Source organism: Ornithodoros turicata, chromosome 2 (genome assembly GCF_037126465.1).
Source record: "Ornithodoros turicata isolate Travis chromosome 2, ASM3712646v1, whole genome shotgun sequence".
NCBI lineage: Eukaryota > Metazoa > Arthropoda > Arachnida > Ixodida > Argasidae > Ornithodoros > Ornithodoros turicata.
In genome coordinates this window covers 106,291,899-106,317,028 of record NC_088202.1, presented here as the reverse complement: position 1 = coordinate 106,317,028, position 25,130 = coordinate 106,291,899, and the positions used below count along the sequence as shown (strand labels likewise).

Below are 25,130 nucleotides of genomic sequence, written 5' to 3'. Positions count from 1 at the left end.
AATTCGGCCATGCAACATCCTAAATTTTTCGGCAAACCAGCGGCGAACCACCCTCTAGCAGGCAAGGCGCACCGGGACCACTGTTCCACCGGGGACCCGCAGGGAGACCACAGTACGCTGACTTTCCGGCCTCCACCTGCTGCATGATGGACCTCCCCGGCACTTCTCTGGCGACAACCAGCATTCACGCTCTCGTACCGGTCGCGGTACTGTCGCCCACTCAACGCATTCACGCAGCAACAATGAGCACACCGCAACCCACTCACTCAGCAACAATCAACGCTCGGCAGCAATCACTCAGCAAGCACTCAGTGCACTCAACAAGGGCTCAACGCACTCAGCAGACACTCAACACAATCAGCAACCACTCAAGCACCCAACCACTCAACCAATCGGCATTCACATCCCATCACTGGAACCCGCCCGGATCGCAGCGCTCTTGTTCCCGCCATCCCGCTGCTGCTGCATCAACAGCCAAAAGCACAAGCCGTGTGCCCAGTCGTCCACCATCTACGAGCCGTCATCATTCTCTTCATGGTATCGACGCGAACCTCAGCCGCATGCACCGCTCCGCGTCTGAGGGGGGGAGTGATGTGGCGGCCCGAGGACGACAATGACAACCACGTGCCTCTGCTGGCGCGTGCCACTGCGCCTGCCAGCCAGTTCTACCGGCACCGTCCTAGCGTGAGGCCACGTCCATCTGCCCGCTGGGACATTCCATCATCGCCGGTCAGGACTCATGTAGAGGGACACCATGTTCGGCGTAATTCGGCCATGCAACATCCTAAATTTTTCGGCAAACCAGCGGCGAACCACCCTCTAGCAGGCAAGGCGCACCGGGACCACTGTTCCACCGGGGACCCGCAGGGAGACCACAGTACGCTGACTTTCCGGCCTCCACCTGCTGCATGATGGACCTCCCCGGCACTTCTCTGGCGACAACCAGCATTCACGCTCTCGTACCGGTCGCGGTACTGTCGCCCACTCAACGCATTCACGCAGCAACAATGAGCACACCGCAACCCACTCACTCAGCAACAATCAACGCTCGGCAGCAATCACTCAGCAAGCACTCAGTGCACTCAACAAGGGCTCAACGCACTCAGCAGACACTCAACACAATCAGCAACCACTCAAGCACCCAACCACTCAACCAATCGGCATTCACATCCCATCACTGGAACCCGCCCGGATCGCAGCGCTCTTGTTCCCGCCATCCCGCTGCTGCTGCATCAACAGCCAAAAGCACAAGCCGTGTGCCCAGTCGTCCACCATCTACGAGCCGTCATCATTCTCTTCATGGTATCGACGCGAACCTCAGCCGCATGCACCGCTCCGCGTCTGAGGGGGGGAGTGATGTGGCGGCCCGAGGACGACAATGACAACCACGTGCCTCTGCTGGCGCGTGCCACTGCGCCTGCCAGCCAGTTCTACCGGCACCGTCCTAGCGTGAGGCCACGTCCATCTGCCCGCTGGGACATTCCATCATCGCCGGTCAGGACTCATGTAGAGGGACACCACCTCCTCTGCACATGTGTTCCAATGATTACGTATGTGAAAGTCTAGCCTGTCATACGGTCAGATGAAATGAGATGAAAGCTTGAAATTCACACATTTAAAAACACCTGTGTCATAAATAGATATTATATATATTCATGCATTCGATACAATTTGTGTTTAGCGCGTGCAGGATATCATAACTCAGCATTATTTATTTGAAAGATACTGCCGGCCATCTCTTGATGGCCATGGCAGAGGAGGTGAGTACACTACATACAACACATACAACATACAGCTATACACAGTGCAAAATGTCAAGCGTTAAACATCTGAAGGCAAGAAAGAAAGTTAGTCTACAAGACCTTGTAAAAACTGGGTTGGTGATGAAATTTGTGTAACACAAGAGGGCAATTTGTTCCATTCTCGTACAGTGCGAGGAAAAAAAGAAAATTTAAACACATCTTTATTGCAACGAAACTCACGGATTAATTTACTATGTTTCAGTCTTGTGGATCGGCTCGAATTGTAAGTTAAGTAATCGCAGAACTTGAGCCCATTAGTACCGCTGACTATATCGTGCAAAAACTTGAGACGCCGAATTTTCCTTCGTTGAGCCAAGGTTGGCAAACCAGATTTAGCATAGAGTGAAGTCGAAGATGTGTGCTGACCATATGCATTATATATAAATCGAAGGGCTTTTTTCTGCACAGATTCTAGCATGTTAGTATGCGTCTGTACGTAGGGATCCCAAAGAATATCCGCGTACTCTAAAATTGGCCGCACTAACGTAGTGTAAGCCGTCAGCTTCGTTGCAGACGTACAGTGGCGCATCGTCCTCCTCAGTGACCAAAGTTTACGGGATGCTTTGGTAGCAACTTGTTCAACATGCTCGGCCCAGCTTAGGTTTGATGCTATTGATACACCAAGGTATTTTTGGTTCTCCACTTTACTGAACACAGTAGTGTTAATGCTATACGGAAAGGACAATGACGTTTTCTTCGTTGTAACACACATGAACACGCACTTTTTCACACTGAGCTCCATCTGCCACATTTCACACCACGTAACAATAGATTGCAGACAGTTGTTTAATTTGACTTGGTCGTTAGTAGTGTTTATACTAGAATACAAAATGCAATCATCAGCAAAGAAACGACACTGGATTCCCGGAATGGCGATGCAGAGGTCATTTATAAAAATTAGAAACAACAACGGTCCAAGCACGGACCCCTGTGGTACTCCGGAGAGAACTGCCAAGGAATGCGAATGGGCTTCACCAACACTCACGAACTGTTTACGATTAGTAAGATAGGAGTGAAACCACTGCAGTATACGATCATTACTTATGTTTTTCAATTTATACAACAGCTTAGTGTGCGAAACTCTGTCGAATGCCTTTGATAGGTCTAAAAACACAACGTCCGTTTGACCACCTTTGTCTACAACAGAGGCAAAGTCATGAACTATGTGTACAAGTTGCGTAACTGTTGAGTAACCTCGCCTAAAGCCGTGCTGCTGTTTCACCAAGAAATCACTTTCTTCCAAAACGCTAATTATGTGTTTAAAGACAATATGTTCCAGAACTTTGCTACTAGTACTTAGTAGTGATACCGGCCTGTAGTTAGTAATGTTTGATTTATCACCGCTTTTAAATATTGGTACCACTTTGGCTACCTTCCAGTCAGACGGGATTTCACCCGATCTTAAACTGGATTGGTAAATGATACAAAGAAACTTTGAACACCACTCTGCATACCGCTGTAAAAAAGCATTGGGTATCCCGTCTGGACCACACGCCTTCTTCGTGTCCAGCCGGAGGAGCCTATCTAAGACACCCTCTGTGAACACTTCGACATCGCTCAGACCAAAGCAGGTAGAAGAGAAAGGTGGTTCTGTACAGTCGTCGTTGGTGTACACAGAGGCAAACCACCCGTTGAATTCATCCGCGATTCTCGCGCCGTCGACAACTGCCACCCCATTGAGTTTAATCTCTTTAATCTTATTGTCCTTTTTAACCAGATGACTCCAGAACCGTCTTGGATTATGTTTAAGAAAGCTGTGCATAGTAACATTAAAGAAGTGGAAACGAGAACGGCGTACTAGTAAACGCAATTTTTGACGCAATACCGGGAGTGAGCCTTTGTGCCCTGGATGGAACCTTTCTATCCTATTTATTTTACGTTTCAACTGTAAAATCTCACGCGTTACCCAAGGATTACGCTTCTTCCGCTTCACTGTGCGCAAAGGCACAAACTTTTCGATGCACTCCAGCGCCAAATGCTTAAAGAAAAGCCACCTTTTGTCAACAGAGACTGTGGTATCCTCACAAAGCACAACAAATCGGTCAAAAGATTCTTCCAGCATGTCCACAACATCAGTATCACTTGCCCTGCTGAAATCACGATATTTGTTGGTCTCAATATTTGTCCCCCAGTTAATTGACATGTTCAATGTGCAAACAACTGCATCGTGGTCAGATATTCCGTCTGCGATCGACACATCAATTAGCGTATTTGCTGCAGCGTAAGATAAGAAAACAAGGTCAATCAACGACTCGCCATCATTGGTCCTACGCGTGGGAGCATCTACCACCTGCGATAAGTTGTTATCAAAAGCGATATCAGTTAAGAGCCGAGAGTGTTCACATCCGGCTGCAGGCAACATGTTTTTCCAGTCTATTAGCGGGAGGTTGAAGTCACCAGCCAAAATCACAGATGGAAATTCTTTAGATTTCGTGTCGAGAAAGTGGGACAATTCATGAAGTACATCTGTACTTGCTCGAGGGCACCTGTAGATTATGAAGTAAACTTCGAACAGCTAGCACAGAAACCATTCAATAAATAACTGCGGCATAGTTTTATGCTTATGATTTAAGAAAAAAAAACTTAAAACATCGACCTTAGCTCTTGGTATATTTTGTTTGACATACAGAACCGCAGTGACAAACATATATAAAAAGGACGAGTGGAATCTGCATACTGGAACATATGCACGTTCGGTAGTTATCTTCCCTGCTAAGCACGCAGAGAACTAGAGAAGTCCAAAAAAGTCTTCCGCCAAGTTATTTTCACTCATTTTGAAGCAATTTTAAAAGTTCAAATGTCCAGAAATTCATCCTTCCAAGCACGTTTTCGAGCATGATAACCACAGCGAAAGCACCGACTCCAGCGGCGCATCCCCACTAAAGGTAGTTCACAGAGCAGCCGCATGGTGGCGACGCTGTTCGATCTCGAGGCGGTGGTGGAAAAAAAAAACCTTCACTTGTGTGGGAAAAATTTATTTCCTGGGTGGCGTAATTACTGGTGGTACGAACACATGGCTAGTGTGCCAATAAACGTGTGTGAAAGAAAAATTCTTTCCCGGAACAGCACCGCAAGCGGTACTGCCCCGTCGACCTTTTTATCGGCCGTACCAGACAAAGACACTGCCCACCCCCGGGCGGACCCGCGTTATCAAGGGGCCCTTCTCCAAATATGAAGGACCGGCTCCCTTTCGCCTCCCTCCACCGCGAAAGATCAGTACGCGGATTTGAAGCGTGTGTGTGTGAGCAGCAAAGGGGAAACAGATACCATACGTTGCTTCCGCAAACTGGAGAGTCTGTGCTCACCTGTATGTCAAAACGGAGGTTGAGCTGTCTTACGTTTAATTAAATTACACACAAGAAGAACACCGAAATGATGTATTGCTGGGAGTATTAGCTGACCATCAACACGCCCTCTGTGTGTCTTACTGCTTTTGGTTTCAGACGTTCAGTAAGTGCCATCGGAAGTTAACTTACGCTGTGCACACCACGGAAAATTAGTATATCTTGCAAGCATAAACGGATGACGTTTACAGGAGGTCTTTCTTTGGGATAAGTCTTCAACAGAGATGGCAAAGACGTATTATAAACATAAAATCGGTACGTCTTATAAACGTAATACAATAATTACGTCTTCTAGATGTCTCGTTGACGTCTTGATCATCTTCTATCCCAATTTGACCAAATAAAGACGTTTTTGCGGCCTTTCGTGCTACTACGGGGGTTATCGCCTCTGATTCAAAGAAAGAGGGGACGTACGCCTTTTTGTGGCAATTTGGATATATGAAAATTGCTACAAAGAGGCGTACGCACCCCCCCCCCCTTCTATCTTCCAATCAAAAGAGATATCCCTATCATTCGTGGCAATGGTTGGCGTGTAGAGCGTGCTATGCGGTGAAGTTCTGTATTTAGAGTGTATCGTTCGAGGCAGTGGTTGGCGCGTAGAGCGTGCTTTGCGGTGAAGTTCTGTATTTAGAGTGTACCGTTCGAGGCAGTGGTTGGCGCGTAGAGCGTGCTATACGGTGAAGTTCTGTATTTAGAGTGTATCGTTCGAGGCAGTGGTTGGCGCGTAGAGCGTGCTATGCGGTGAAGTTCTGTATTTAGAGTGTACCATTCGAGGCAGTGGTTGGCGCGTAGAGCGTGCTATACGGTGAAGTTCTGTATTTAGAGTGTATCGTTCTAGGCAGTGGTTGGCGCGTAGAGCGTGCTATACGGTGAAGTTCTGTATTTAGAGTGTATCGTTCGAGGCAGTGGTTGGCTCGTAGAGCGTGCTATGTGGTGAAGTTCTGTATTTAGAGTGTATCGTTCTAGGCAGTGGTTGGCGCGTAGAGCGTGCTATACGGTGAAGTTCTGTATTTAGAGTGTATCGTTTGAGGCAGTGGTTAGCGCGTAGAGCGTGCTATGCGGTGAAGTTCTGTATTTAGAGTGTATCGTTCGAGGCAGTGGTTGGCGCGTAGAGCGTGCTATGCGGTGAAGTTCTGTATTTAGAGTGTACCGTTCGAGGCAGTGGTTGGCGCGTAGAGCGCGCTATACGGTGAAGTTCTGTATTTAGAGTGTATCGTTCTAGGCAGTGGTTGGCGCGTAGAGCGCGCTATACGGTGAAGTTCTGTATTTAGAGTGTATCGTTCGAGGCAGTGGTTGGCTCGTAGAGCGTGCTATGTGGTGAAGTTCTGTATTTAGAGTGTATCGTTCGAGGCAGTGGTTAGCGCGTAGAGCGTGCTATGCGGTGAAGTTCTGTATTTAGAGTGTATCGTTCGAGGCAGTGGTTGGCGCGTAGAGCGTGCTATACGGTGAAGTTCTGTATTTAGAGTGTATCGTTCTAGGCAGTGGTTGGCGCGTAGAGCGTGCTATACGGTGAAGTTCTGTATTTAGAGTGTATCGTTCTAGGCAGTGGTTGGCGCGTAGAGCGTGCTATACGGTGAAGTTCTGTATTTAGAGTGTATCGTTCTAGGCAGTGGTTGGCGCGTAGAGCGTGCTATACGGTGAAGTTCTGTATTTAGAGTGTATCGTTCGAGGCAGTGGTTGGCGCGTAGAGCGTGCTATGCGATGAAGTTCTGTACTTAGAGTGTACCGTTCGAGGCAGTGGTTGGCGCGTAGAGCGTGCTATACGGTGAAGTTCTGTATTTAGAGTGTATCGTTCTAGGCAGTGGTTGGCGCGTAGAGCGTGCTATACGGTGAAGTTCTGTATTTAGAGTGTATCGTTCGAGGCAGTGGTTGGCTCGTAGAGCGTGCTATGTGGTGAAGTTCTGTATTTAAAGTGTATCGTTCGAGGCAGTGGTTAGCGCGTAGAGCGTGCTATGCGGTGAAGTTCTGTATTTAGAGTGTATCGTTCGAGGCAGTGGTTGGCGCGTAGAGCGTGCTATGCGGTGAAGTTCTGTATTTAGAGTGTACCGTTCGAGGCAGTGGTTGGCGCGTAGAGCGCGCTATACGGTGAAGTTCTGTATTGAGAGTGTATCGTTCTAGGCAGTGGTTGGCGCGTAGAGCGCGCTATACGGTGAAGTTCTGTATTTAGAGTGTATCGTTCGAGGCAGTGGTTGGCTCGTAGAGCGTGCTATGTGGTGAAGTTCTGTATTTAGAGTGTATCGTTCGAGGCAGTGGTTAGCGCGTAGAGCGTGCTATGCGGTGAAGTTCTGTATTTAGAGTGTATCGTTCGAGGCAGTGGTTGGCGCGTAGAGCGTGCTATACGGTGAAGTTCTGTATTTAGAGTGTATCGTTCTAGGCAGTGGTTGGCGCGTAGAGCGTGCTATACGGTGAAGTTCTGTATTTAGAGTGTATCGTTCGAGGCAGTGGTTGGCGCGTAGAGCGTGCTATACGGTGAAGTTCTGTATTTAGAGTGTGTCGTTCGAGGCAGTGGTTGGCGCGTAGAGCGTGCTATACGGTGAAGTTCTGTATTTAGAGTGTATCGTTCGAGGCAGTGGTTGGCGCGTAGAGCGTGCTATACGGTGAAGTTATGTATTTAGAGTGTATCGTTCGAGGCAGTGGTTGGCGCGTAGAGCATGCTATACGGTGAAGTTATGTATTTAGAGTGTATCGTTCGAGGCAGTGGTTGGCGTGTACAGCGTGCTATACGGTGAAGTTATGTATTTGGAGTGTATCGTTCGAGGCAGTGGTTGGCGCGTAGAGCGTGCTATACGGTGAAGTTATGCATTTAGAGTGTATCGTTCGAGGCAGTGGTTGGCGTGTACAGCGTGCTATACGGTGAAGTTATGTATTTAGAGTGTATCGTTCGAGGCAGTGGTTGGCGCGTAGAGCGTGCTATGTGGTGAAATTCTGTATTTAGAGTGTATCGTTCTATGCAGTGGTTGGCGCGTACAGCGTGCTATACGGTGAAGTTATGTATTTAGAGTGTATCGTTCGAGACAGTGGTTGGCGCGTAGAGCATGCTATACGGTGAAGTTATGTATTTAGAGTGTATCGTTCGAGGCAGTGGTTGGCGCGTAGAGCGTGCTATGTGGTGAAATTCTGTATTTAGAGTGTATCGTTCTATGCAGTGGTTGGCGCGTACAGCGTGCTATACGGTGAAGTTATGTATTTAGAGTGTATCGTTCGAGACAGTGGTTGGCGCGTAGAGCATGCTATACGGTGAAGTTATGTATTTAGAGTGTATCGTTCGAGGCAGTGGTTGACGCGAAGAGCGTGCTATGCGGTGAAGGTCTGTATTTAGACTGTAGGAATACCGTCATATAATAAAGTGCTGGTATCGGTTTGTGTGGAAAGTTATTTGTTTGATATTGGAGGACATGCAGAGTACGTCCACGTCCACTCTACCCCCACCCCACACACACATACACATAAAGAGACGATGATGATATGGGGCTGATGCCGGCCAGCAGGCTGGGCGCTGCCCCAGGGCCAATTGTAATAGAGAATGACTGATGATGATGGAGATGGCTGTTCAGGTGATCCCATCGCTATATGTGGGTGTGCAGATATAGAAGTTTCATGTAAAATTCGATTTACCTTTTCGCTACTTGTAGTCGCATGCCCGCAGTGCACTTTAAAGTCCACTGCGGACTAAAATATATATTTATTTTATTTCGTATTATAAATCCACCTGGCCCGAAGATTCATTGCGCGAAACGTAAATGCCGTCAGTGAACATTACACACTTCCTCAAATTTTCGGAAGAACCCGCAAAAGTTTCAGATTTTCCAAGAGTGGGTGACGTCACGAGGAGCTCTGGCGTCTGGAGGCGAGGAGGAGGTCGCGTCTTCAGCAACAGCACACGTCTCAGTCATACGCCCCACGTTGGAAGACTGCCAGCAGCTGTAGTGAGGAGACACAAATCGACCTCCGAGGAGAAATGTTGCCAGACGCGTAGATAAATAGGGCACTCCATGACGTCGTGCTTCTCGAAAGTACAAATTAATTTTTGTGACACTTCGGCGTCACATCGAGACACAATATTTTGGTAGAATACGGGGTAGAGGCACATATAGGACCTTGAAGATACAAGATATAGCCTGCATGCAAACAGTTCGCCTTGTTTCTTCGTGTTCTTCAACAAAAAATAATTGACATGACGATGAATGTGGAAATTATTGGGGGGGGGGGGGGGGCTTCTGCAGCCTCCGTAAAAAAAGAAAAACTGCATGGACAATGCACACTTCATCGAGATAGCTTACAGGTTAAAAACACGAACAAAGAAGAGGATTCGACTCCCATACAGGTGACACCGCCGGCACATAAAGCACGGGTCGATATACAAATTTCACTCAGTCTTAAATCTATGCGGGAAGCGGCCAATATGTTTTATGAATGCAAAATGCTATCTTCTGGCTTTCGGTCTACCATCGAGGTAAATATGAATCTGAATCACAAATCTTGTCAGTTGCCTCAGAAACTGCTGGGCTCTGTCAACATTCAAAAGTGGGATGTCGGACGTGAATACTTGTGTATCCGAAGCGTTTTTACGTGTCGTCTCCGTTTGATCTTAAAAATATAGCGGTAATATTTAGCGGTAGATTGATGCACGGCTTCTGGTGGTGCGTCCATATCCCATCTGCGCAGCATTTATGGACCTTACTTTTCATCACTTACGTTGTTCGACATTTTTGCCTTGTTGGTCTCGAATTCCACAGCGGAGGGTTATATTAAGGGGACCCATAAAAGTATTTTTGGAAATTTTGAGCTACCAGTCGAGAATGGTTCTCATGAATGACTATTATCTGAGATACATGCTATTTTTGCTGTAGTTCATTCCACGCGGGCGCAGTTCACGCGCAAAAAATAAATAAATAAATAAATAAAAAGACAAAGCGTCGAGCGCACGCCCGAGACACACACCCTGCAATAGTTTGTTACAGTGTAAAAAAAAAAAAGAAGGAAAAACTGTAATTTTACTCGAAAGTGACTGCTAACTGTTGCCGGCATACGTGCCGCAACCTAGTCATTGCTAAAAATCCGTTTGGAGTGCACACTGCCCAGTTCCCATAATCGAAAAGAATGATATTTACATTAAAGGGATATTAAACTGCGAAAGCCCAGTCCGGAACTGTGCAGTGTGCACTCGGATTTTGTGCATCATATAGGTTACGGCACATATGCCGGCAACAGAGTTACCAGTCACTTGTAGTAAAATTACCGATATTTTTCTTACAGTATACTACCAACGCCACCACCACCAACCACCCTGCAAGCGGCCCAACGTCACTTGCACCATTTGCTCACTCCAAGCCAGTACGCCAGTGTGGAAGGTCACGTATTTCTGACATCACATCCGAGTTTCCCCGTCGCGCCGACAGTGGTCGGGTCGCAACGGTTGCATTTTTTGACTTGGTTTTAGTTAATATCTCCGTTGTTTTAACTAATGTTGAGTTCACACTCTCCAGGGTGAATGTATTAGCGCCCAGGAACGCAATAGAGACGCTTACACATGATTTGAGGATCGAATGAGGGACATGGCACGGTCCCTTTAATAGTTACAGAGTGTTCAAAGATAGTCTTTACAGTTTCTTCCCGTCCTGCGATGCTTAAGTGTAGCTATATGTACCAACTATGTATGTACCAACTATATAGTTTGAACTACATGTTGCACTCCATCACTTTAACCCGTTCATCCGTTTGTATTCACTATATGCGTATAGGCTACTTGGGGTAGCCAGTTCAACTTGGTCGCGACTCACATCCCCTTTTTTTCTTCTTTACCGCATCACCTCACCAAGTATGCACCAACTACCCCAGCTTGTTTCATTAGTACTGCAATGTCTATATACTCACCGTTCGGCAGTCAAACTTAGAACAAAGACTCGCAGTCCACTGTAGTTTGAGTGGAGGGACGTCGTTATCTGACAAGCAACAAGGAGGATTTCTATTTTTCCACCACACGTGACTAAATTTCTCTGGATCGAAAGATGGCCTATTATATCGTTACCAAGCCAGTACGCCAGTGGGGAAGGACACGTGTTTCTGACGTCACATCTACTTTCTCCGTCGCGCCGACAGCGGTCAGGTCGCAACAGTTGCCTTGCTCCAGCAGGAGGTACATACAACCAATTCCACGCTAGCTGCGAACTTAAACAGAACTAATGAGAACGAGAATTTGGCCGTGCCTATTGTGGTACCCCGCGGCCACTTCACACCATGGCCGGCATATTTCGGACGGCCCATAGAAATATATGTAGATCAGAATTTAAGTTCACCTCTTTCCGTTTACAAACAAAAAACGCCATTGTTGTGTGGGCAACCACACGAACGCGACTCCCGATTGCCGTATGTAATTGCAGATTGATTCAGGTGTTGTCGAATGGTAATTTCTGTCAAACTGTGTCACATTATTCTCGTTGTTTCGGACTATCTGTTAATTTGTTTTGCCCACACCGGCCTTCTGACGTCACCCGCGGAAACTGGTCTATAGGCTCCACGATTGATCAGTCACATTAGAGGAGAAAACGAGCAAAAGATTGAACGCTGTAAATTAAGTAGTAGTAGCAGTCGGAGAAACTGTAAAGTCCATACTTGGACGCACTGTAGCTACGGTTCGTCTTCTCTATAGGCACCGAGCACTAAAGTTTCGGAGTACTGGTAGCGCCCCTTCCCGTGAAGGCCGTTTCCAACTGGGTAGGTGGCTGACATATGGTGGCAATGTGGGGTAATGGAAAACGCAGATCCCAGCACTAAAACGTGTCAACCAAGGAGGGTCACATAACAGGAGATACTGTTGCTTCGTTCGTTGTTTTAACACTGAGAGCGATGTTGACAACGAAACTGGGAAGCGTTTGAAGTTCCGCCGCTTCCCCGTTCAAAATAGGGAAGCCGATCGCGACAGCGCTGGGTATCTGTCACTCAAAATAATTCAAACGGCAAGGTAAGATTTTTGTTTGTTTGTTAAAGCAAGTGTATCATTCTAAATTTCAAGAAGAAGAGTACTTCTTTCTTCACATAATGAGCCGAAAAATCTATTAAAAAATATCCGTGTCTGTTATTGAGCCTGCAGATTCATAAGAGAGAACGCTTGGTCATGGTTTCAATGTGGGTCTGTCAAGCTTACTGGCTGTTTATCCTAAAGAGCTAACCTGATGATGCTGGTATCCGAACGCCCGTGTCATGAATAAACAATAATACTGTTGCTCGTCGTGTCAAAACGAGACTGCACTACTCAGTGCTTATCAACGTGAATACTTAGCTTAAGCTTTTAATCTAATAGAGCTATCTTTGTAACGCCCGACTGGGCGTGCTCATATTATGGGCTGACGGAGATACCACGCGTACAAAAAAAAAGGAAAAAAAGACCTGGAAAATTCATGATGACGCATCCACACGAAAGCAAAACAGGTTACTTCGTGACTTTCATGGGACACAAATTAATTAATATGCAATCGACCGGCAGCACTTGTGACACTTCTCTTGCTGTTTATTTTCTCGCTGGGACATATAGTTGGTCTTAATTGAGCGGTTATCTGTAGATCGTTAACGTTTCTGCATGACCTACTTCGTCGAAGCATTACCATGAGTAGCTTCGACAGGGACACGTCATAGAAAGCTGCTTCGTTGTCAAACGCTTCACAGATGGCTGGGGTACGGGTAGAAGAGTCTTTGTCCTACATTGCCCAGACTAATGCTGGAGAACTTCATTGGAGGGTTGCTTGGCAGGCGGGAGATTTCTCATGGGCATATGTAGAGCACGGGACTAACAATAACGCCATACAAACATACATTTCCATAAACGTATTCCTATTAACTTTCACGGGGAGGCGATTTGGAGTAGGCGACTCCTTGAATGCAGGAGCCGACATCTCCACATATTTCTTTCTGCACAGAACAATAATCATAAGAACGCTACAGGAGATTTCATTTGTTTTATACTGCTGGTGTTTTGTTTTATACTGCTTTCATATAGCCGTAATGCTTTGATTGCGGATAATACTGTATACACTCTTAAAAAATGAACTTCACCGCATAGCACGCTTCTAGCCAACCCTCATCTCGAATGATATCGTTATCTGCCCTGATTTGTTGAAAACGGGAGGCGTACGCTTTTTTTTTGTGACACTTATGCTGTTCATAATTGTCACACAAAATGCGTACGCCTCCCGTTTTCAACAAATCAGGGCAGATAACGATATCATTAGACATGATGGTTGGCTAAGAGCGTGCTATGCGGTGAAGTTCATTTGTAAGAGTGCACGACTGTTGCTCAGAGTGGCTTTTCTAGATGTTACGGCCACGCTATCTGCCATCCTGTTCATGCATATGTTTAGGTCCGTACCCATATCTGTACATACTTTACTTGCTCCGGTGGTCCGTGAAAAACTCACCTCGTGCGCCAGCGAGAACGAAGACGAGCTGTATCAAAGGCCATATTGCACTCCTTCCTGCGTACCCAAGGGAGAAGAAAGAAGAATAAATATCCCAGCCAAAAATATCATATACGACTACACGGTAGCAGCAGAGTTACAACATTTTACACGGCTGTATGATAGCACGTAATCATAAGGCAACAACTCCTAAGTGAATTCTAGCTATGCTTCCTTACAGTAAAGTCAGAGTGAAGCCACATCTGCAGTATAAATCTACGAAATCCGCCGTTGCAGCACCAAAGCGTGAACAAAATGTTTGCGCAGCTGAGGATGAACACAACAAAGAAGTCTGAAATACAAGTCTGCACATCGAAAAGTTTGTATTTTCAAACATTGTTCACGCCCACACCACTCTATGCATCTGCCTGATATCTTATCACTCGTGTGGATAAATTTTGTAACTTGCAAAATTATCGGAAGCTATGGAAGCGATTTCGTATGGTTATATTTCACTGTGTAACGTTTGGTGATATTATGCTCCTTCAAGTTCCATCAGCAATCGCACGAGCACGCTTCTATATTAGATCGAACAGTTAGAAAAAACGATTATTTACGGGTCTCCGTAGCATTGTGTGAGATAAGCGCCAAAATAGGCGTGGAGCAAAGCTGATCCCCGAGGAATGCCACACACAAATAGCGTAATTTCCCACGGCATCCCGCTTTTCTGCTTCCGTTGTGTGTGTGTGTGTGTGTGTGTAAGTACTGTTGGGGAGCTAAAATCGCCTGTCAGTACTTCGCCGTCCCACATTACCTCGGTTGCGCCATATTGTATTTGAAGTCGGACCATGTGCTGCACGTTTTTCTTACTCGAAAGAAATAGTCTTGCAACACCTGGAGATTTGAAATGAGATAAACCACGGAGTGCTGATTTTAGACAACCGTACGTGTACAGTACACAGTTACAGTACACAGTACAGTACAGTACACAGTTACAGTACACAGTACAGTACAGTACACAGTTACAGTACACAGTACAGTACAGTACACAGTGTACAGTACATGTATGCGCTCTCCACGAGTTCAGTAGGGGAGTCCGGGGAGAATTGCCGCATTTTTTACTTGCAATTTTTCTGTGACCAAACTATGCACGTCAGGCTGCTGAAACCACTGATGAACTGAGTGGAATTTCTTGGCTACCCATTACACATATTGAACTAAGGTTAGGTAAAAAAAATGCGGTCTCCCTGGTGATGCAACCAGGAGTAATGCGACAACAATCGTTGGACTTCGGCTTGCAGATATGGGTCAAATGTGGGAGCACAACTGGAATGAGTTATGCTGTAATGATACATAACCATCTCGCCATATATTGAGAAGTTACCGGTCAAAAAGAACTCGTTACAAGTTAAGTTACGTGTGCAAAATGTAACTAAGTTAATAACGAAGTTCTTCAGCCTGAAATGTAACTCGCAGTTACTGAGTTACTTAAAAAAAGAACGAGTTACTTCCAAATTACTTCGGACACAAAATAGCATTACGCAGGTGCAGCGCGCGTGAGCAGTTGAGTTAGACCTTGAGTTGCCTGCGGAGGAGTGCAACACGCTTAGATCGTTTTCGGTTATGTCCAACAATAGACATCTCCCTGTTTGTAAACAAATGATGTCATAGTGTTCGACAGCGCCACAAATTTGGTAGAATTGAACTACGGTCGAAGCTAGAGGTGAACAAGGTCGTGCAGAAAAGCCACGGTCTTGAGGGGATTACGATATGGTCTCTTAAAGGGGCGCGACCCTCAGTCCTGCTTTTCTTTCAGTTGGAGGCAGCGAACAAGTGCCCGTTCGTGGAACCCAGCCCTCTCCTTCCGATTTGTTTCGGTTTCAGTCTGTCTACCAATCTCATGATGACGTTTCTCTTGTAGAGGTCTATTCGAACGCTTTGCATCTTACTCCCTGTGGGCGCACAATGGTTCAGCTTCATTTCAATGGCAGCGGTTTTTACTTCCTGAATAAAATACTGTCATTGATTGAATATCACGTTTTATGGCAAAAACTGTCATGAAGGAACAGGAGAGAAAGCAAGAAAATATGTGGACGTGAGTGAAAAGCGAGTTAAGAGCAACTTGAGACTTCACTTAAGTTACTTTGGCAAAGTTGCCTGAAAAAGAAACGAGTTCCTCTGAAGGTTACCACGGCGCAAAAGTACCGAGTTAAGTTACAAGTTACCAAAAAAGGAACTTAGTTACAGTAACGAGTTACCTCGAACTCTGCATCTCGCAACGTAGTTGCCCGGTGTGAAAGTGAAGGAACCGCGATGTCCCTCATTGATAGTCATTCAAATCGCTTGTCCTTCCATAGTTGGAATATGCAGCCTCCGTGCGGGTACAGAACACAGCACAATCTCGAACTCAATACAAACAGTACAAAACAGAGCAGCCGGATTCGTATGCGGTACTTACAACCGCCAGTGTCACTGCTACGAAACATAACCTCAATCTGTCTCTGCTTTCCACTCGCCGATCAATAACTGGTCCCTGTTCGTTTCACAAAATTTATTATCACAGTAATTACCTTAGAGAGTCGGTAATCCAGCAGCCCGCATATATCTCAGCTCGTACCGATCACCCGTTGAAAGTTGGAATTCCCTCGTGCTCATTGCTCAACAAGGTATTTCACGATTCATTTCTGCCTCGTACACCGCTGGATTGGAACCGCCTACCCGGTGCCATTTCCTCTATTGCCGACGCCAAGCAATTTAAGAAATGTTTATGCGACCATTTCGCTACATGGTCATTTTTCAATCTCCATGTTGTACGCTTGTGCTGTCATTGTTTGCTCTACTTGACACAAATATTTCCTTTTCTTTTTTTATTTACCTCCACGTATCTGTGCAATTTGTTCGTGTGGGCTTCGTAAATATATCCGTATATGCTGCTCATATTAACATTATATTATTATTATACTTCCCTCTGTATTGCCTCACGGCCCTGAGGTTTAAAAACTAAAAAAATATTAAACTAATAAAATTATTAACTAAAAAATTAGTTTCAAGGTCGCACAACACGGCAACCATCCACCTTCTGCTTGCCATGCGACTACTGTTTTTTACTAGTCTTTTTTATTCCTTACAGCGGCCATAAACTTTTCTGCGCCCACAGTCTCAGTGGCGCCATCTATCGTCCGAGCTGAGTTTTCGGCGCAGACCACAGCAATTTCTGAGGAGCTTGGGCAATAATGCTGTCACCATTAAAAGTAATCTAAATAATAAAACCACTCCTCGTGAGGTTGTGAATCGCGACAAAGGGCCATCTAACACAACGCACATGTACAACTTATGAGATACACTGCAGGGCTATTAATCACTTTCACGTCACGGCCTTATTACCGGGCAGAGAATAGCAAACCTCAACCTCAACCAACTCAACTCAACTCAACTCAAACCTTGCGGAGGACACTTTGAAGATCTGCTGTTGTTGGGGGCGAATGATGCGGTGGTTTAAACGAGCCTCTGTAACTCTATCTGCAATGTTGAGTATCTCCAAGGCCCTCCTCCCCTTTCTTTTCCTGTTTCCTTCTACTTACTGCCAGTACAAATGTACCAAAACGAGACTTATCTTGAGATCAGCTTTTGGAGGTCAGCAATGTGGATCTTCAATTTTCTTTTGATTGATCCAATTTTGATGGTTATCTAAGTTGTCTTGATGTGCTTTGTTCAGCGAAGGCGTTTTATTGCACATATAAACATTGGTCCCGCCAATAGTATTGTTTAATAAACCCTGCTTTCAGTTGCTACTTTTAGCTGTTGGCAGCGAGTTGCCGTTTGAAACTTCAAAGTGCAATTTGACATTTTGTCACAAAGGTGAACTAATCCAATACCTTAAGTAATTGTCATGTAAAAGTCATAAGTAACTGTAACTGAGTGGAATATTAGTTTCAGCACGTTTCTTGTAACTTAATTAATTTCAGAGTGATTCATCAAATTTTTTAGTAACTTGCAGAGGCTCTGCTTCCCGGTCTCCCCTGCTTCCCCTCGAAGTAGCGATGCCAGTACGTTCCCGTCAAAATCAATATTTAAAAGAGCACGGTGTTTCGGACATACTGCTTACTAACCGTGCGGGTCATGTAGAAATCCATAAGCAATCTCAGTCCACTATAGGTGAATCATGTAGCCTAAATGTGCGTGTGCTTTATCGAAGCGTCAAGTATTATCATATGAGGTGCCATCTTGCACGACTCTTGTCATGAACAATGCTTCACTTGACCATTGCTCGCACTGATAACCGCACTTGACATCGGTGATTGCCGTCTGACAAGCGGATTTATCACGAGCTACGGGAGGATGGGTCGCGCCTTGTTTTCCCATTACAAGGAAGGAAGCAAAGAGCATCCCAAGTGTAACGAGACCAGGCTAATATGCCAAGTATATCAACTTCAACGCGGCACGCAGTGTGCCTGTCATTCAACGTACTCGTAAATACATAAGACTGAAAAATAAACTGCAATAAACAGCACCGTTATTCAAGCCCCAACAGCTAGAAATATGAACGAATAAAACTGCATCCGCCATAAACAAGATTGCCTCCTTTCGCGAACGTGGAGGTAAATAAGGTGGCTGCTTCTCCTATACTCTATATAGGCTCGGAATTTCTTATGTCCATGGACATGCACTACGAGAAATATTAAGGGGGTTTGTGATTACGACGCATAATATTTTCCTGGCACGGGTAATCAACATCAGTAATAGCGCACTGTTCAAACAGAACTTCTTCGCATAGGACGCTCCTACACTCTAAAAACAGAACTTCACCGCATAGCACGCTGTGCGCCAACCATTGCCACGAATGATAGGGTTATCGCTTGTGATTGGAAGACAGAGGGGGCGTACGCCTCTTTGTGACAATTTTCATATATCCAAATTTCCACAAAAAGGCGTACGCCCTCCTCTCTCTTCGAATCGGAAGCGATAACCCTATCATTCGTGGCAATGGTTGGCGCGCACAGCGTGCTATGGGGTGAAGTTCTGTTTTTAGAGCGTATAGCCAGACATCATCCCGAATGACAGCCTTTTTGTCACACTTTATACAGTCACGTTGATTATCAGAAAAGGGCGTACGCCCCATGCTTTCCACAAATCGGGCGTGATGACGGTATCATTCTGTGCAATGGTTGTCACACGACAACACCCCAGCCTCAAAAATAGGAGAATGGAAGGTTGAAATATTTAACTGCCGCCGTCTGGCTTTTTCGACGACTTCCATATTTCAATCTTGCAGATATTGAACTCGTGAATTACTCCGGGCGCTGCATCTTCTTGCTGAAGCTGTCAAAAACAAGAACGACAACAACAAATATAACAACAACAACTACACGAATGACGATGGATAACAAACAACAAATACAAGGATGATGATGATGAATGAGAAAAACAAGAGAAGCTCTCGTGGGATGCATTTTATTATATCCTTCTCGTGACCCCTAAGAGACTCGACGGAGAAAGGGACAGAATATCGCTCATTGCAGGAATTGCCTTTAGAGATACGGGGTGAGAGTAACTGGTCTTACACTGTTAAAACAGAACCTCACCACATAGCACGCTCATAGCCAACCATCATTCCGAATGATATCATTCTGTGTCATGATTTGTTCAAAACAGGGGGGAGGCGCCTATCTGGGACAAGATAATCTGTCCCAGATAGGCGCCTCCTCCCATTTTCAACAAATCAATACACAGAATGATATCATTCGGAATGATGGTTGGCAATCAGCGTGCTATGTGGTGAAGTTCTGTTTTAACAGTGTAGAGTAACCCAGTGACTTTAGCTGTCGCCTCAGAAAGGGGCAGATTCAGCAGTCGCCAGGTTCGATTCTTTCGAAGCCCTGGGTAAGTTCTTGGCATAGAAATGCAATTCTACTCGGGCACTTTGGTATGGGGCATTTCTATGCAGACGATAAAACGGCGTAGATACAGGCTAGCTGGTGGACGAACTCCATAATGAAGATGCCTTAGCAATGGGCAGAAGACAGAGAAAACGCAACACGAAGCGCCCAATGTGTTTTATGTTTTCTCTGGTGTTTCTCGTGTTGTGTTTTCGCTGTCTTCTGCCAATTGCTCAGGCATCTCATTATGTAGCCATGTAGACGTTTCTGGACGCAGACATCTCGGTGAACAGACGTTTCTGTCTATCACAGCGGTGTACGTGCATTCTGGTGGACGGATAGCCCGGTGTACTTTTGGTATAGATGGGCAGCCATGGTCAACCACACACACACACACAAAAGAGACGATGATGAGATGGGGCTGATGCCGGCCAGCATGCAGGCTGGGCGCTGCCCCAGTGTCGTTTGTAGATAGTGCGAGAAGATGATGGAAATGAGGATTCAGGTGATCAAAGCAGGATGGAGAGGGGAGGGGGGCCTGTTGATGACAGGAAGTTCCAAAGATGACGGAGACCTTGGTGCATATGAACCCTGTACTGGACCTGGGGTCCAACACATTGCCTATTAGTGAGTGAGTGAGTGAAAAAGAAAAAAAAAGAGGAGAAAATTGTCACCATCAACGTGGAAGCCGACCACATAAACAACTCTGAGCACTTTGCCCGGTGGTCGATTACATGCATTTCGTGCTGCAGGATCTCGCGCTCCTGCTGGTAGTCAGGGTAGTCCATAAGTAGGTTTGTTTGTTTGTAAAAAAAAGGAGAAATTGAACTCGTCCCCCGACTTGTTCTTCTACTCCTAGCATAAATTCTCCCCCCAACCCCCTTCCCCAAAAACTACTTCTCAGGTGCTCTACTCACAAGTCGGCAATTCACATTTCACATGTTCACTAGAAGTCCACAATTATCCACTATTCACAATTATCCCAAGATCATGCATAGAGAATCCTAGAAGGCGGTATCCATCCCACAGCTCTGAACAAATTTCACAAGTGCCGCCAAGGCAGCATCCCTCGTGTTCGGTGCCCAAAGTCCCAACACCTTCACTATATCGAAGACCCTGCTGTCTAGTCGAGCAAGTGTAGATTTCAGTGTAGCTCTTTGAGATGCATACCTATAGTGCAGTGCATTATAATATGCTCACTATCCTCAATGCAATCCTCAGTGCAATGGGGTAGGGTACCGCACCACCTTGGTGAAACACCCCATCTCATCGTCATCATTTATTGTTGTTGTTTGTGTCGCTATCCTCCACCGTTGCACAAACCGAACAATTCGATGAGTCGGCTCTTCCAACTTTATGAAGGAAATGACGGCAACACGGCACATTCAACCGACACCGGTGTAAAAACGTCTGAACAGAGCGTGGTAACGTAGACGGAACACAGAACTTCAGCTCCGGATCTATGCAATGTAGCAGCGACGAATCACTCTGCAATTGTACCCATCGCCGTCTGCACATTTCCTGCGACAATGACCTTAATGAAGCTGTAACATCTGACTTTGTTTAGTGTTGAAGATAGGTGTGCTATGTCCGCTAGTTCATCTGCAGCTTGGCTGGTGCAGGTCAGCGCGCACATTGCATGATGCACAAAGGTCCGATGGCACACAGCCAAGGTTCATAACTGGGGTAAATGCAACATTTAGCCGCATACGGTGAATAAGAGATGCGTTGTGTCGCGGAGAGCGATGAGGTAGCGATAGAGAGAGAGACACGGATCCACTGCGTGGAGCAGAGAGTATGGTGTCATGTCATGCAGCCACTGTGGCCAACCATAAAAAGCAAACAGAATAGGAATTCACGAGTCGTTGGAACAAAACGGACGCAACTTATTTGCATTCATAGTGGTAGTATAGCAGCGGCTTGCCATTTATATAATTTGACTTAGCCCTCTTGAGGTTGGTGTGTCATAAGAAAAAGTTCGTTGCTATGTAACGATTCAGTGTATCGCACGAATATCCGGGAGTCAGCGCTATACGCGAAGACAGGCATGAACGAGCAAAGAAAGGGATCGACGCTTCATGAGTTGCACACTCTGTATATGTTTACTTATGAAGCAGACCGCTATCTCAGCTGCGGGCAGCCGTTATGCCTTAATTGGGGCTCTCGGCACAGCGGCAGCGCAATGAAGCGATACCCTTTATAGTGTCGGCTCTAACGGTGCCCCACCGCGAGAGACCAGTGCTCTGTGTGCGCATTTACACGTTATAGGAGTATAAGTATGCAAGTAAATAAATGAACGTCGGACGAGAAGAATCAAGAAATAAACGGGTCAATAATCGAAAAGCTTTTTATGCGACCACGAGGGATACATACTTTATGAACGGAACATCACCGCAGAACACGCTCCTAGCACGCTAACAATTCCGAATAACATCGTCCGCTATTACGCCAACAATTCCGCATGATATTGTTCTCTCAACTGATTTATTGAATATGGGAGGCATACCCCTTTTTGTGACACTTTAAAGTAGAATACGTTCTTCGGCTGGATTTCGTCCAGCGTCAGCGTTCAGCAGTACCACCCTAAAATCACACGATCTAACGAACCGTACGGTACCGTATCATCCTTCGATCACAGTTGTCCTTCCCTCCTCTTCCACCTCTCCCCTCTCATCTCTGCCGTCCTCAGCTGAAGAAAATTCGCTGTATTCGCTGAGAAAAAGCGCCGCTCGACCTTGGTTCCTTTGGTGTCGAATGTAAACGAACTATGAACGTGCTGCTTGCGCAGTAATTCTGTGTGTGAGTTCAAATTCCACTGGGGCGTTATTGCCTAAATGGTTAATTTCGCAGTCTTAATAACGCGTGAATTCAGATGGGGGCTCGTTTGGGGGATATATTGGGAGACCTGAATTTCGCGGTACACGTTCCCTAAACGATCGCACAGGCGGACCTTTCCTTGATGAGCTTGATGCCACCGTGCAACCATATATCGGAAAGCTGAGAATGAAGGTGGAATGAGTATGGAATTACGTTGTCTACGAAACTTTGACGTAGAATACTCATTTAAAGTATCTGAAACGCTGAAATGTCGTAATAAATTAAAATAATTGAAATTGTCATACGAGCACGTTGAAAATGTTCGTATGTTCCGGGTATTGCTAAAAGTTACAATACAATTCAGCAATATGAGTGTCGTAACCTGTGGCGTTATTAAATTGCGCCGTCTATTGACATTGTTATCATTCTGGGCTATGCAGCGAGCACCGTAGGTGACTGAACTACGTTTTGCACACTTTATGAGGACTTGTGTAGCGTATACCCAGGTAAAGTACTCAGCCAGTGGGTCGAAACAGATTTCGATCCCAAGCAACAGCTTGTCGTACACACCAGCTAGTTCACAGTTTACAGCCACAACGCAGATACAGTCTCCCTGCAATGTAATCCGCCGGGTTCAAACCTGCCACCCTATATGATCAGTATATATGTATTTTCGTTTTCTAGTTTAGAGAGAGAGAGAGATAGTATGTGGACGTTTTCAGAATTGAAAGTTGAAATTTCGCTTACACAAGCGACTGCTTCGATGCTTGCTTTGGTTGCCAGATGTGTCACATAAAAAACATAAAGTACCACAAATACCAAATACCGAAAGAATGCCACATAAAGAATGAGCTCGTCAACTCTGGTTCATGTAACCTTCTGATCCCTTAGTTTGTAAATCGCTTAATTTGATAACGGCTGATAACGTTCTTGTTTTTATACAAATTGACACAGAAGAGCGTTACACCCAGATCTCCTCCACTCTCATCACACGGTATCTTGAAGTATAGTTGGCTTGGAAGATGAAAGTCACTGAAAAGTATGTTGTATATATGTTGTATGTCGTATGTATTTGTCCCTTCTATGTTGTTCCAGCCTCAGAACACCAGTTCCTTCATATAGTTGGCTTCGAGCGCGCTTTGTGCTGAAATTCTGTTTTTGGCGTGTAAACGTTGTTCCGGGGAGACGCCTTCTTCTGGAAAAGTGAAGACGTCGCCGAATGGGAGATGCTTAACCCGGTGACAATTCTAGGATCAGAGCATTCTTTTCTCAGACGAATACCCTATCACACTGTTTTAACAGGGCCGTTACTGAAACGTGGATAACAAAATGTAATGACCTTGAAATATATCGACTACTTTTCGTACTGGCGATTTTAGTGATTTTAATAAAAATTAGTTATATAAATTTTAAATTTAATAAAAATTAGTAATTTTAAGAAAAATAAAATTGAGATTTTGGCCTCACTAATGTGAGGCCCGCAACTCCACATTAGCGCTCCACTTGGAGCAACTCCACATCACGATGGCGATGATGATGCTGATGATGGCGATGATGACGCTGACAATGATGATTAGTGGTGGTGGTGATTCCGGCAGAAAACAAGTACACAGACACTGAGACCACCCACGACCCACGACCCGTAAACATCTCCTTTCCCATAGGTTTTTACAGCACAAAATTTTCGGATATGAATATATATCCTGTGTGAATACGCACGGCAGCAGTTAGTTAATATGGGTTTTACTCGATTCGCTCCGGTCATCCAGGTATTTCTAAAAGTCGCTTAGCCAGCCCACAACCCGAATGACAGCATTCTCTCCCCTGGTATCTGTTGAAAACGAGGGTGCACCTTTTTTGTGGCACACATGCAGTTACGCTAATTATCACAAAAAGGCGTACTCCTCGTGCTTTCTATGCAGGGGTGGTAGCGGTATGGTTCTGTGCAATGGTTAGTCTTCAGCGTGTCATGCGGTGAACTCGGCTCAGGCCATGCGATCCTCGTCTGCGGTAGTCTCCACGTTGCCCGCCTGAGCTTGGTCGACTATACGGCAAGCAGTTCACCACAGCCACCAAGCCAAGCCAAGCCAAGCTAAGAGCTCTTCTTACATCATCTCCAAACCCGCAACCCTTTATCCCCATCCTTGATGCCCACTCGTGTCGTCCGTGGCCAACAACGGCGAAAACCAATATCGCCATCCGCACCCCCAACCCCGTTTCGAGAGGGGTGGCAATGGGGTGGGAACCCAAATAGCCCGCCTTTGCAGGCCACACACAAGTGGGCATCGTCACGACTACTCCAAACAAAACAAAAAAGAAAGAGAGAGAGAGAGAAAGGGGCCAAATGATAGTCTCAGGACCGGATTTTCAAGAGTTTCAAGAGTTACCGAGTTTCAAGGCCAAGATTTGTATAAATGTTTTATTGGCGCCAATAACGAGAACTCTTAGAACTTTCAAAAGAGCAAGAGAAAGAAAGAAGTATGACGTGCGGGAAGCTGTGCCAGAAGACTTGGTGTGCGTAGAACTTTTGAATATTTACGAACTCCTACATTAGGTGAAAAAGTGGGTATAGCATTCCAATGGCCATAACTGTACGAAATGTCTCGTAGAGCGCTCACTCTTAAAAAAAAAGGGTGTACTTTAACTCCTTTCCTTGACACATACATCACTCCCTTTTGGAGAGTACAATTACTCTCAAAAAAGGCGTCTCCTCACTCCCGTTAGGGAGTGGGGTTACGCTCTAACCCCTACTGGAGACTCTCCGGCAGGGAGAAAGGGAGTTATGCTACTCCCTTGAGGGAGTGAGGAGATTCCTTTTTGAGAGTAATTGTACTCTCCAAAAGGGAGTTATATACGTGGCAAGAAAAAGGAGTTACCCTTTTTCTTTTCTTCCCTTTTTCC

At 45.7% G+C, this 25,130-nt stretch overlaps 1 pseudogene; it reads right to left on the bottom strand.

The window, feature by feature from the left end:
- LOC135384932 (uncharacterized) overlaps positions 1–25,130 on the bottom strand; it is a 195,626-nt pseudogene that overhangs the window by 130,797 nt on the left and 39,699 nt on the right.